This window comes from Hoplias malabaricus, chromosome 11 (genome assembly GCF_029633855.1).
Source record: "Hoplias malabaricus isolate fHopMal1 chromosome 11, fHopMal1.hap1, whole genome shotgun sequence".
Taxonomy (NCBI): Eukaryota; Metazoa; Chordata; class Actinopteri; order Characiformes; family Erythrinidae; genus Hoplias; species Hoplias malabaricus.
Genome location: NC_089810.1, coordinates 23,860,157 through 23,875,849, shown reverse-complemented (window position 1 = coordinate 23,875,849; position 15,693 = coordinate 23,860,157).

The window sequence follows — 15,693 nt, the reverse complement described above, 5'->3', positions numbered from 1 at the left end:
CCACCTAGCGGTGGCTTGTTCGCCTGCTGGCCACATTTGTGGATCAGGCTGCATTTGTATTTGGATCGAGTGAAATGCGAAAGGAAAGTCTCAAAATCCCAAAAAATCCTTAAATTCCAGACTTCGACTTTACAATTATTTGCAATGTAAATGTAAACAAATGTATTTATTTTCGCATAAAAGTATGATATATCAATGAAAAACAAAAACATGTATTTATGAATGTAACTGTATTTGTACAAATTGCAGACTGTGAGGCACAGATTGGGATGTATTCATTTGTGAACAGTGAAACATATTTGAGACTTGTGTTTAATTTGTGGATTAACATTTACACATTTGTAAAATATTTTGAGACTATTCTCTCTCCATGGGTTTGGAGCCTGCCCAGAAGCACTGGGCACAAGACAGGAACACATCCTGGACAGTGCATCAGTCTACTTACACAAACTTGTTCTGAAGGCAGAAGGAAACATTATTGGTTCAGAGAGATAACTAATCAAATTGTAGTGGGGGTGGGGCAAAATAGGCGGAACCAAATTTTGAAAGACACTCTCCCGCAGTGCAAGATTGTGGTTGTGCATGTTTTATTTTTGTATTTTTAGACACATCCATGCCTTCTACTGCACACACAACATCCAGCTGCACAGGTAAGGGTTTTTATTTATTATTATTATTAATTTTATTTTGTCACTTTTAAAAAGATTTTGGAAAAATTGAGGGCTCAGCTGAGTTTCCGTTCTGTCACTTTTATTTCTTTCTTTTTCTTCCCCAGTTGGCCAGTCAATGAAGAGAACAGTCCTTTGCAAACTTCTCTGCCAGCTCCATCTGTCTATCCATTGCCTGTCCTTTGGCTGGGAGTGCTGTCCTTTCTCACCTTAGCGCTTCTCTTTGTGCTGTTTCCTTCAGAAATCTACAATCCATCCAACATTCTTTTAAGCATCTTGAGAACTTCAGTCTGTCATCAGTCTTCTATTGACCTGGTTTCTGTCTCTCGCATGCTCTCTAAGAGGACGTGTAGGACTGAGGCAGTGTATGAGGAGATTGACCGTGGATACATCACAAAACGAATCCACTCAGAGGTGAGTGATATGGGGAGCGTTGTACATGAGGTTATTTGTATTAAATTAAAGCTCTTTTCTGTAGTAATTTCTTCAGTACAGCTTTCTCAGTGGATTAGTAAGAAAATAGTTTCAGTGAAAGGTGGCATTGGAGAAGATTTACATGAATTTTAGTGAGTAATTCTGATGGTATTAAAATGGGGTTCAATCTTTAATTTAGTATCAGTTGGACCATTGTGCAAACTGTATGTAAAACAAAATGCAATGATGTGCAAATAATTCAAATTACTTCTGAATTGCCTGAATATACGGGAGGCCCAAGCGTCGACATTTTAAGCGTTCAATATTTAAAATCTCAGCTGTATTGACTCCTGTTTTAGTGCAATAACGTATTAAACAGTAAGTACACGCCACAGACAGATTGGAGTTTTAGTTGCACAAACCTGTTCTGGGGCAGAAAGAAAAAGTATTGGTTCAGAGAGAAAATCAATCAAATTGTAGAGGGGGTGGGGCAAAATAGGCGAAACCAAAATTTGAAAGACAAAAAAAAAAAAAAAAAAAAAAAAAAACCCTCTCTCCCGCAGTGCAAAATTGTGGTTGTGCAGCTGAGAAAATCGAAGCATATTTTCACAAAATGTAAGAATTTTTCAGTCTTATTTGTTTTATGTGGTTATTTGAGTTTATATTAATTAGCAAACTTCAACTAAGTGAGTGCAAACTAGCTGATTTACCTCATAGTTAACTGTAGTTTCACTGATGTCAGTGTAGTGGAAATAGTATGCACACGTTGCAGTGGCATAAGCACTACATAGCGGAGTCAATGATAATTAATAATTATTTGATTAATAATTAATTATTTAATTCATTTGGCTAAGCTCCATGTTTGGGAGTCATTAAATTATATGTAGTGTCTTTACCTGTCCAATTTTAGCTTAGACAAGTAGGTCATCATGTTAGATGACTTTACATATTATACAGCAGAATTAGCTAGAATTAATTCTGTACAAGAAAAGTGCACACACAAATGACCAAGGATTGGTTTTTACCACACAACTGGTAAAATGAGAAACGGAGCAATGCAGCCGTGGGCCTTGTAGCTGCAGCCGCTGGCGTTCCTTTTCTCCCCTTCTCAGACATGGCAACCCCTCCGTCGGAGCTGGTGGCGTTCTGAAGGTCTCTGTGGGGATTCTCCGTCATCGCTGATCTACCGGCTTGTGAGAGATACGTCCTTGCAGGTCTCTCCTGGGCCTCATCTCAGAAGGTCATTCTGAGGGTGCGTGTAGCCATCTTCTCCGACGCTGGTCAGGAAGCTTTGTCATAACTTTGAGGGTCAGAGGTCTGAGGTCTCCTTCATGCTCTGGGGGGCACTGAATTTTGCTGGAGTTAAACTACAGTCCTTTCTAGAACTATAGTTTCTACTAGAGATAAAATAAAAATAAAAATTCTGTTCTATCTGGTCCCTGCTTGAGGGGCCAGAGACTATTAAGACTATTTAAGAAAGCCATGAGAAGCCTTGAAAAAGGCTAAAGGAGACAAAGTGTGAAGTGAAGCGAAGGTGTGTGAAAAGAGGAAGCCTAGTTGGGAAAGAAGCCTCTTTCATTTGGCGCCAGTGGATTTTTAACCGGAGTTTAGAAAACCCGCCCTGAATACCTGATTGGTCATTACAGATTGAGAATTAGAGCCTCTCTTGTTCCTCATTGGCTGCTTCCTATACCTTAGTAGTGACATCACATAAAATTTATGACCCTTGAAAAGACAAAGACGATTCCTGTTGAATGACCATCCCAAGATTTCTGAATCATACTTTTGTGATATAAATGATTATATGTCAACACAAAACTATCATTCAAACAAACCATGTTTCATCATTCTTAACCAGCTAACATATAAAACAAAAATGACTTTAAACACATGTAAATTAATCCCACCCATTTTGATTGTCCAAATGGAATTCATTTCAAACAGTTGTGCCCAAATACAACTTGTTTTCCATGTAAGAACTTTGGGATGTTTGAGTCTTTTAGGGTTAAGTCTTTAAAAAGATGTAAGAGGACATGGAATCAAAGTGGAATTATCAGAGTCTGTGTGTCTCTCTGCATTCTGCAAAGATTCTTCTCTTGACCCTGTGTGGCCTTTGATCATAAAAAAGGTCCCTGGAGAGTGGTTTACGGGCCTGCTCAGTGTTATCTGAAATTCCCATCTGGGCTTGTGTGGCTTGGAGATGTCTCTGAAACCAGCTAAAGTTTACTTTTTAAGGGTATTAAAATCAAATCTCAGAAAGTCAAATTTCTTATTAGAAATTAATACACATTCATCATATCACAAATCAAACTGCTGGCTGATGTAGTATGTTCCTCTGGTAACATTTCACAGACAAATATAACTTTACTTGATTTTGTGGAGAGCCAAGAAATGAAGCTGGTGTCTGAGAGCCTAGTTAGCTATAGCAAAAAAGTTTAGGATTGTGGAAGGAAAACTGACCAGTTGGAAGAAACTCGCACAGGGAGAAGACAGGAAACTCATCTCAGACAATCATACAAGGCAGGGCTTGAACACACAAACCCAGGGCCATACAGCAACAAACCTACCTTTAGCCCTTCTGCACCCTGTCATTCCAAAATACTAGTGGATACATTTATAGAAAAGGTGATCATTTTCAATATCATTCTTAGAAAAGACACAAATATTCTGTTGAATCCAAACTTCCCAAAAACTCATTATCTTACAATTAACTTTTTTTTAAACTTTAGCTTCTAAATTACTTTATTGTAACTTTATATTTCCTATTTTGAAAAATTCTTTCATGACATGTCTATGTATCAGCAATGCGTTTAATTCAGAGCAGAGCTCAGTTTTTGAATTTTACAGACATATTTTCCAGTTTATAATTCACTGAGGCTTGGCACCTTCCAGAGCATTAATTTGCAAGTTCCTAATTCTTTTAAACGCACCTAAAACAAAGTATTTTCTTGAAAAAAAGCAGGAGTTAACTGGTTTATGTGAGGTTAAGTCATTGTCTTTCTTTTTTGACGTGAATGTATTATGAAATATTCCTTTGCTCAGTGCAAGGGCAAATTTTTTATTTATTTACTTTTTCTTTTTGTGATTTAAAGCCTACCAACCCACATACTATGACGTCTCTGCTACCGATGTCAAGGGTATAGACTTTAGAACTGATGACTCCAGGGTACGCAGTGTCTCGTTCTAATTTAAAGGGAGCATCTACAATTGTGAAGAATTACAGTTCCCTCTGGTTTGTTTACGTTCAGAAGGTCAGCGTCTTTTAATGTGGAATGGTATGTTTGAAAAAACAAACCAAACCAAAAAAAGACTCATTTGTATGTGGCTGAAGTTGAACTTGTATGTATTACTCACTGTTTGAACTACCACAGCAACTCATTTGTAACTCAAGTTTAGTTTTGTAGTAATCTTGGTCTATTTACTTTCATGCAGTTAGCTCCCGAATCTGGAGATATTTCCACCTTAAGTAATTAGAAACAGCAAAAATAAGTCAAAATTACCCACCCATGCTAGAGCTTAGCAAATGGTGATGAAACACCTGCCGTGTTGTCCTTGTGGATTTTTAAAATTTTTAAAATTGTTTATTTATTTTTAAACCAAAGCAGTCCTGCATCGTTTCAAAAACAGTGTTGTGCTGCCCCCTGTTGGACTGAGGAGTTCACAATATATGAAAATCTGAATCAGAATCACTTTATTTTGCCAAGTATATTGGACGTAGTCTTTGTCTTTGTTTTGGTGAGTGCACACATGTTACATGTAACATAATAAACAGGCACACATTACTAACGAGTATTTAACTAAGCCATTTAAAATTGCATGCACTGCTCAGGTATTATTTTGGCCCATTCTTCCACACAAATACTCTTCAAATCCTGAAGGTTCAGTGGGCTCTTTCTATGAACTGAACTTTAGCCATAGACTTTCAATTGCATTCAGGTCAGGTGATTGGCTGGGCCATTCTAGCAGATTTATTTTCTTTCTCTGAAACCAGATGAGAGTTTCCTTGGCTGTGTGTTTGGGATCATTGTCTTGCTGGAATGTTCACCCTCATTTCTTCTTCATCATCCTGGTAGATGGCAGCAGATTTTTATCAAGAATGTCTCAACACATTTGTACATTCATCCTTCCTTCAATTATATGAAGCGTGCCTGTACCTGTGCCTTCATTGTTGGTATATTTTTGGGGTGATATGCAGTGCTTTTTCTCCTCAAACATGGTGTGTACTATGGCATCCAGAGAGTTCAATTTTGATGTCATCTGACCAGAACATATTCTCCCAGTATTTCACAGGCTTGTCTAAATGTTGTTGAGCAAACTGTAAACACGCTTCAACATGCTTTTTCTTCAGCAATGCAGTCCTGCGTGGTGAGCGTGCATACACGCCATGGCGGTTGAGTGCATTTTTTATTGTTTTCTTTGAAACAATTGTACCTGCTGATTCCAGATCTTTCTGTAGTTCTCCACAAGTGGTCCTTGGCTCTTGGACAACTCTTCTGATAATTCTTTTCACTCCTCTGTCTGAAATCTTGCAGGGAGCACCTGGTCATGGCCGGTTTATGGAGAAATGGTGTTCTTTGTACTTCCAGATTATGGCCCTAACAATGCCCACTGGAACGTTTAGTAGTTTAGAAATCCTTCTGTAACCAGTGCCATCAGTATGTTTTGCAACAATAAAGTTGCAAAGGTCTTGAGAGACCTCACAGTTTTTACACATCATGAGATGTTTCTTGTGGGGCATCTTGGTAATGAGACTCCTTTTCATAGGCCATCAATTGAACCAGCTGACATTAATTTGCACTGAGGAGCAGGACTGCTTTTTAACTACTGATAGGTTTCAGGTGGTGTCATGAGTTTCCATGACATTTTGCACCTCTCTTTCTTTGTGTTCAGTACTTTTTTCCTGTGTCTTTTCTTAATTTATGGACATCTATGGTTTGATTTCTTTGCATTGGATGGTTGTTACTAACATCTGGCGAGAATTTCATATTTATATATATATATATATATATATATATATAAACTGTGTTAAAAAAAGTCACTTAAAGATTTACATATTAATTTATTTCATTATAACACCAATGGAAAAGAACTATTCTATTAAATTCCAATTTTTATACAGTGCTTATTACAGATATATTTGCCCTAAAGCAGTACTAAAAATACTCTTTCTGAACATGAGGTAGAAACTTTGAGAGGAACCAAGATGCAAAAGTGGGATCCATCCTCCTTTTCAGAATATGAGCAGTATCAAAGCATATGACTGAAGAATTATACAGTGAGTATATAGTGGTGTATATCATCATGTTCTGAGTGTATTACAGTAATGATACAGCTGTACAATAGACTTCAAGGATCAGGAAAAAAAACATTTGCATACCATGCATGGGTGCTGGAGCTTAGCAGAGCTCAGGTCTAAAGTTAAGTAACGGTTTTTGCTATAAAACAGCGAATGTATTAACACCCAGTGGCCTGAATCTATCAGACAATTTTGTACTTAACATGTGTAACATGGCAGCCCCCATGTAATCTTTTTGGCAGTATAACAGTATAACACTTTAATTTGAGACACAACCCCTACATAAGCCAGCATAATGATAATCTTGTAATAAGGGAAGTAAACAAGAGCTAAGATGATAAATATAACTCACTTTTTTGCACACATTCTAACAGAAAATGCTGCGGACGCATGATTATGCAGTGTTTTTTGTTGACTGCAATGTGCTCTCAGAAACCTAATCTAGTTCCATAGACCACTGGAGAGAAGGTGAACAACACCCCAGTGACTTTATACAGTAACAGATCTATCAGTACCATTTCTACTGAAATATTCTGTGTGATATTCAGCAGGGTTTTGTTGAGAAATGTCACAATGTCATTATTTTTGTGTAATGTTCTATCCACAAAGATCTGTACACCTGTGTTTGTGTAGAGAAAACTCCACTACAGTGTCTTCTAACCATGCTTACACAATACCAGGGCTAATATAAACAGTCCAGCTGAGTACCAGCAGGTTATGTCCACAGGTTAAATGCTGACCCACAAACTGATGTCCTAAAATCTCTCTAAATTAAGACATGTGGACATATTTACTCTGTATGACTTAGTAATAGCCTCACTAATATCCCATATATCAACTCACCCAAAACAACATCCATCTTAAATCCAGCTAGGCCCACTATGGTGCACTGGCTGGGGTCTTTTAATTGTTTTTTTTTTAAAGGTTAATTAAATAAATCCAGTGAACTAATTCTTCACACAGGTGTTTAGCCTATGCAGTCTCCTTAGACCCATAAGGTGAAAGAGGGAAAAGAAAGTGTGCAGAGCAACACATGGGCTACACTCTGTAAATGTAGAACTACAAAGTGCTCCTTTATGGTAGGTGGAGTTGAGAGAATGGACAGTGAGTGTAGAAACAAGGAGGTGGTCATAATGCTACGGCTGATCTATAGTTGATGTATGTTAGTATTCTAAAAGTGTATTTAGGGTTGGTATGTTTGCACTCATGCCTGTTATTCCAATAAAAATGAATCCAGTGCTGATTTCCAAGTTGAATGAACCATATCACATGTGCTCTTCTGCACAGACACAGAGAGAGAAGGAAAGTGTGTATTGGGTTTTAATGAAGGGAGAAAACTTGGAGTGGAGTGGTGAACAAAGGCCCTGCCGTTTGAAAAGCAATGGGGCCTTGAGATGAGTGAAATGGAGAAACAGGCCATTTATAGCTAGAATCTCACCTACTGAAGGTCATATCAGAGCCCCCATTAAAGCTTACCTCAAAAGAAGCAAAGAATAAACTATAGGACTCTTTAGCCAACATGAAGGCTACACAATCAGTGACACAAACAGATTTGTAAAAGTGGAGAAGTACATATGTGAAGATCCACCTCTCCCTCTGCTCTTCTTTCATGACCGGTCATATTTCATATCTTTATGACCATTAATTATTACCTTGAATCTACACTCACTATTCATTTGATCAGTGCCACTGAACATACAGGAGCCCAGATCTTCTAATGTTCACCACAAGATCATGAATGTCTTGGATATTTCTACAGTAATATTGTCGTGGTAGTTGTGTGTTGGTGTGTGCGTGGATAAGACAAATCTGTGCTTTTGGACATTTTAAGACACACATACCTTGCTGGTCCACCATGTAGACAGAATGGGTCACCATGGGTCAGAAACAGTAGCTCATCTGTTGCTGCACATTTTCTGTTGGTTGCCCTCTAGCCATTTATCAGTGATCATTGGATGTTGTTTCTGCAGCTTATATATAAATATACACCATATGGTATAGAAGACAAATGTGAAGTTTAAAAAATTTTAACAGTGCTTACATCAAGCTTTATTATACAATTGACATGGGCCCTGCAAGCAATCTGGAATTACCAGTTATTCCCTTAGAAACATCTTTTTGGCACAACTCTAAAAACACAAACTGGTCTGTAGTAGTAAAGGAGTGAATACAAACATAAAAAGAGCTGTCAGACTCAGCCCACTGGTGGACAGTAATGAAGTAAATGTAATTCGTTTCTGTACTTAGGTACTTTTTTCGTGTATCTATACTTTACGTAAGTATTTCCATTTTGGGCGACTATTTACTTTTACTCCACTACATTTCCAGGTCAAATACCTTACTTTTTACTCCACTGCATTATGACAATCTGCCATTCCTTTTGGTTTATGTGTGAATAAAACCGTAAAGTGTCTGAACAAATCTCCCTGCTCCGCACAGCAACACTGTTGCTAAGAGACAAACGAAGACAATCTGCATATAAAACAAATGAAAATGTGTCTCCACCTAAAACCAATTATACCAAAGGCAGATTTTGGTTTTATCAACTGTTGTGTGAATCTGACACTGTACGTAATCACTCTCAGTTCTTAGAACCGTTATGAATTAATAAAGTGTTACTGTTTAGTATTTGGCTGTATTTGAGTCATCACTAATTACTATTCATTCATATGTATATAGTTTATGGATCTGCAGATGTTACAAATCACTCACTGAGGATGAGAGTCAGTTGGAGAGTTGTTAAACATAATATAGAAACAGTATATGTCCAAAAGACAAAAAATGGTATTGGGCAAAAAGTCATAAAATCAAAACTGTAGCCTGTATAAGAAACATCTCAGAATTGCAGAAATAACTCAAACTATACTCTGCAACTATATAGACAAAACAGATTTTTACCTAAAAATTACAGCTTCAAAGTTACTGTGATGCTTCGCTGACGTGTAATATGGAGAACAGAACCTCTGTTGTTGCTACTCTCTGCTCAGCACTGCAGAAACTGCACTATGAAAATTTTGGAGGAGGGTAGGAAACCAACCCTTCCCTCCCAATTTCAGTACAGTGCTGTAAAGGTTACTTGCACTAGGGGGAGCCCAAGGAGCAGAAAAAATTCCCCAAATCTTACCTAGTGTTATTTTGTGAGTTTATACTTGTTCATTGACAACTGCATCACTCTGAAATTACACCACCAAACCACTTGGACTGAATTTCAAAAATCTTTATTAAAACCATAGTCTTAATATTTAAAAATATTAATATTAAATACTTAATGTTCCTGGACTTTTGAACCATATTTGCCTGACCTCAGGCCAATTACAATTATTGTAGTCTGCGTAGACGCGACGAGTTATATTTCTGGAGGGGTGTGTGCATCAGGCTGTGCTGCCAACATAGGTTCAACACAGAAGCATTAATGAGCTTAATGCTCAGGATAAAGCGACCTCTGTTGGTTTGGAGGGGCAGCACAAAGACTGGAGAACCAAGAGTGACACTAGGGTCTTTTAACCGACAATGTGTTAAGCATGAGTCACTCATTATCTGTAAGTGCTTATCCAGTTCAGGGTCATGGTGGGTGTGGAGCCTACCCAGAATCACAGGCAACAAGGCAGGAATACACCCTGGAGGTTGTGCCAGTCTTTCAAAGGACACTTTTGCTCACAGACAGCACCTGGAGGAAACCCATGCGAACACAGGGAGAACGCACTACAATCCTCATAGACAGTTACCCAGAGAATGCACCTCACTCCTCACAGACAGTCACCTGGAGCAGGACTTGAACCCACAACTCCAGGATCCTGGATCTGTGACTGTGACACTACCTGCTGCACCAATATGCTCCCCCCTTAAACATGAGTCATAGTACTTGTCAGAATATGTCACAGTATTTTACTTTCGATATTTAAGTACATTTGAAGGTAGATACTTTTGTGCATTTGCTCAAGTAGAGAGCTACAATGGGGACTTACTTTTAGTGGAGTAATATTTTACCTTGAGTATAGTACATAGTTTGTGTACTTTGTCCACCACTGGACTCAGCCAAGTGAAAGCAAACATGGCCCCAACATGAGAGCTATCTCTTAAAACATGGAAAAGAATTACAAAACATACACGCAAATCTGACTTGTTTGTTAAAACATGTTTATTGTTCAAGACATCAGGTGTAAATTGGGAAAATTATTATAGGAAACCACATGGGCAGACCAAGAAAGGCAACTAAACACACACACACACACACACACACACACACACACACACACACACACACACACACACACAACAACCAACTGGTGGAAATAGAAGTTGATATCTGTGAGAAAACCATAGAAAAGCACATGTAGAAATACAAGCACTACAATCTATACAAAAGAAAACAAGGTTACACCGGGCAAAATAGAAACAATGTTGGAGTGTGGTTGACTGGATGAAAGTGATGTTCATTGATGAATCATGGATCTACATTGGCCAATGAGACTTTGTCAGGTGCAGGTCTAAAGAAACAAATAAAGATGAACAATCAGATTTCTTCATTCAGATATAAATGACACGGCCAGTGAAAAGTTCAGACTCCAGTCTGAATAAAAATTGATGGTTGAAATAAAGAACCGTCCATAACAAGGTTCTGTCCTGTGAAGCTAATCTGTCTACTCTCTACTTCATGTAGAAAATTGTTTTTCATTATTGCAGTCCGTTCCTCAAAGCATTAATTAACAAATAATGAAGGTCTAGTAGTGGCTAATATGTTAAGGTGTGTTTAATGTTTTAAAAAAAAATGGTGTCATATTTGGGGTTCTTTTAGTATGTAGTAAAATCTGAGTGAACTGCAGCTGTATGGTCTTATGAGCACTAGATGTCGCTCTGACTCTCTGGGTGACTCTTCTCTGCCTTCCATTCCACAGTTGCGCTGTGGGTATTGAGCGAAATGTAATTCTCAGATCAATATGTTTCATTATTAGGAGGCCAGACGGACCGAGCAGGGGAATACAGTCTTTATTGAAGTTCACTGAGAGGAGATGTAGTGATGAAGAGAACAGGAAGAATAGAGTGTGTGTCCACGGAGACCTAGGACGGTAAAGTGCCTTTTTTTTTGCAGCATTCTCATAACCTAATGCTAACATGGCTCAACAAATGGAGAGACTGTGTCATAGCGCCACCTAGTGGTTGATGTCCTGAAAGCAGCAAGCTTTAAATTGAACAGTAGGCCTCAAGACGTTTAAACAAATGGACAAAGGTGTGTGCAAATAACCTAGCATTTCTTCTGAGATGAAGGGAAATAATAAGGATTTTGTTAGCTCTTTCACTTCAGTAAAAGCTTCTATTCTCCTAGGAAGGCTTTCTGTGTTTGTGTGTGTGGGTGTGTGTCAGGGGTGGGATTGACCATAGGCTCAAGTGTAGCTTCTTCCCTTTGAGAATACCTTTTTGTCTGTGCTTTTCTACCAACATTGTATAAGTCTTAAAGTAGCTGAATTCAGCCATTATTAGGCATGTCAACAAATGTTTGGACAAAAGGTGTATTTCCCATTGTAGTCCTGTGTATCTGCACGTACAGTCACACACACACAACACAACAGTCTGTTCCTTCACTCCCACTGCCCCCAACTCTCCTCGTAGGAATTGCACCAGCGACCTTCCTGTTCAAAACATGCTCCTCAAACCATTAAGCCACAGCTGCATCCTCATAGTTCAGACTTCAGGAGAAAGTTTATTATTCCATTTCTGATTTCAGCTAAAGATAATTTCTTACTCCTCTAATATATATTTATAAATAACCTGCACCCAAATTAGACTGACTTATAATGTATTAATATACTAATTATATATATTGTGTGGTATGGCAGTGTTGCTGTCACACAGCCCTGCTCCGGCTGATTGTCTGTGAGGAGTTTGGTGCATTGTGTTCTCCTCGTGTCCGCGTGGGTTTCTTTTGGGCTCTCCAGTTTCCTTCCAGAATCCAAAAACCACGTTGGTAGGTGGATTGGCTATTCCAAAACGGCTATAGGTGTAAGTGTGTGACTGAATGTGTGTCGCCCTGCAAAGGACTGGTGCCACCTCCAGGGTGTGTTCCCACCTAGTGCCCAGTGATTCTGCGTAGGCTCCTGATCCACCTCGAGCCTGAACTGGATAAGCGGTTACAGACAATGAATGAATGAACAATTAGCAGTTACAGATAATATAATACAGTATTTGTGTGGGACTACTGATTTAGTTTTTTCTTCACACAGGATGTCACAATGTTTTTACATAATGTTATTTTCCTTTCAACACTTGAATTGTTTTGTGTGTATTTTTTCATCTCTCTCTCTGTCTTTATTCCAGTGACAGTGTGAGGTGCAGTTTTGCTAAAGCATTATAATTATAAGGAAAAACTACAACAAATAAAAATAATATAGATATTATAATTATAAATGTAAAATGACCCCCACCCCCCCATTGACCCTGAACAGAATGAAGCAAATTAATGAACGGATAACTGAATGAATAAATAATCAACAAAATATATATTGTAAATATAACAAAAATATATTGTAAATGAATTATCAAATGTCTTTTGTGTTGGGGTCAGTAGAAAGTTTTTTTTGGGGGGGGGGAATTTGGGGTTATGTGTGTGTTACCCACTGTGTGGTTAATGTTTTTTAATCTTTTGAATTGTGTATTTTTATTTTATTTAATTTATTTTAAATGTGAGTAACTTATTCGAAAATAAAATCTTTGACAGGTTTGAATTTTCCTGTGGAGAAAAAATGAATCTCTATCTTGTACCGTTGTCTTTCTCTCTCACTTACTGTCTGTTTCACTACTGTTTCTCTCTCTCTCTCTCATAATCACATTCTTGCTCTTTCTCTCCCCCCTATCCCTCTTTCTGTGAAGCTCCAGCTGTAGGGTGGAGAGTGGTCCTGACCTGGGACCCATGCTCTACTTTAGCTGTGATTGGCTGAGCTCAGGCAACAGCTGTGCAAAGACCATACCATTGGTCAGTTCAGTCGTTAACTGCAGCATTCAGGAGCAAACCAACTATTATGTGAGCCATCAGAACAACAGCGCTTAACTTGTAATACACAGCCACAGTTGACCATGTAACGTAATTGAATATATTGTAGCTTAATCTCTGCCAAACTCCTCACAGAGTGTGACACCAGGCAAGGATTGAACCCAAGATCCTGAGCTGTGTCAGTGTGGCAGTTACACTACCTGTTGTGCCACATTGTTTGCTCTACACAGCGTTTTTCATTTTCTACAGACCAGTGAGGTTCTGCATCCCAGTGGACATCTCTATTTGCTTTGTTTGGGGTATTCTGGTGAGTAAGTCAGCCTTATTGTATGAGTCCAGCTCTCAGAAATGTCTGCATTTCATCCATTCAGACACCGATATTAGACCTGGAAATTCTAATATGGGTGTGATGGAACTGCTCAATAACACTACATCTAACCTCACTGGTCTCAATTTGGTTCCTGACTAGTCTTAATATCATTGTATTCTGGCAGGGCAGTGATATGTAGCTGTGGATTTCAGCTTTACATCACAACTCGCAACGGCAGAGATTTTCTCAACATTTAAATCTTCTCAGAAATTTGGCCCTGGCCTCAAGGGGGTGCTCTTCACAACAGTGCACGTGGTAGAGAACAGATTTGATTACCTATGGGAGAGGCCACACAGACAGACAGACACACACAGACAGACAGACAGACAGACACACACACACATCCCTTTAATGGGATAAAAATCTCATCTGCTTCTCTGATCTGTCTGAGATGGAGTACACACTACAAAGATGAACTTATCAGAACATGAGTTACCTATGAGACAGAGAAGTGCTGTTGGAGGGTGTGTGTGTGAGAGAGAGAGAGAGCGAGAGATGTCCCCTATGTATCTTCTCATGACTGTGTGTGTGTTTGTGTGTGTGTGAGAGAGAGAGACTCAAGTGATGGACAGCCCAGCTCGGTGCACCCATCCCGTGGAGAGGGGAATAAATATAACACCACATAAAAAGCAGATCATGAATAATAAAACAGTCATAAATTCCATAATCTGGCTGGATGATTTATGAATTTACAGTGCGAGATGGCCCTGGCCACACTGTAAATATTCATGTGACAAGCGCTAAGCTCTATTTAATTGTGATTAATGGTAATGCATCTGAGCAGGCCTCATAACTGCCAGCCTTTATTACAGGCAGCTGGCTGAATGCAAATGTTATTCCGTGTAAGATTAGGGAGACAAATTGGGCCTTTCCGCCGGCCTCTGGCACCGTAGGACAGGAGCGGCGCTCGTCAGATTTCTGCGCCTCAGCATGAGCTCCAGCCAGACCACTCTGGCTTGGAAAGTGTGTAAGAGCCCCGTTGACAGAGCCAGAGGACACAGATGAATTGCCAGGTTGCCTTTGATAGATCGTCATTATCAGACAGGAGATGAGTGTCCCCATCACACCTGAGTCAAATAGTGTTTTAGAGACTTTCACACCGTAGCTGTCACGGTGTTCTAAAAGTCGTCTAATTCAAGATTTTTGGAATGTTCCCGAAAGTTGGAACAGTGTGTGAAATGCAAGTAAATTAAGTGAAATAAATAAATAATAAATGAATAAGTTAAATGCAAATAATTGTATATTTATTTAAAAAAAAAAGCAAAAAGAAGTGATTTGTAAATTCACTCTGACCTGCATGTAAATGAACAATGTGCAAAACAAGTTTCACTTTTCCAGCATGAGGCAATGAGTTAAAAGCTACATATGTTTCATTCATTCGTTCATGAATTAATTAATTCATCTTCTATAACCTCTTCATTCTGAAGGGTTGTAGTAGGTCCAGCGCTAGCCTAGGATCACAAGTCATCTTGGAAAGGGCACCAGTCCATTGCATGGCATCATACACTAACCCAGTCACTCACACACTCACACCTGTGGACAATTTCACACAGCCAATCCAACTATCAACATTCATTCATTCATTCATTCTTTCAATGTTAGTAAATTATTCAGTTCAGGGTCGCAGTGGGACCGGAGCCTTTGGATGGGGCGCCAGACCATTGCAGGGCTTCACACACTCACACGTTTGAATAGGCAAGCTACCTATCAGCAAATGTGTTTGTGATGCAGAAGGTGAACACACAAAACATTGACAGAAGGTGAGTACCCTTGAGCCATGTGGAAGCCCCAGTGTGTCACTGTGCTGCTACATTGCCATCATGCTTAGGTTCAAATTGCTCAATGCTTTGTCAGTATGAATATGTTGAAGCTCACACACTTGCCAAAATACAAAACAAAAAAATTAAGTAATTAGATTATATTAGGCATTTGTTTGTTTCTGGTGTTTTATGGCTGTACA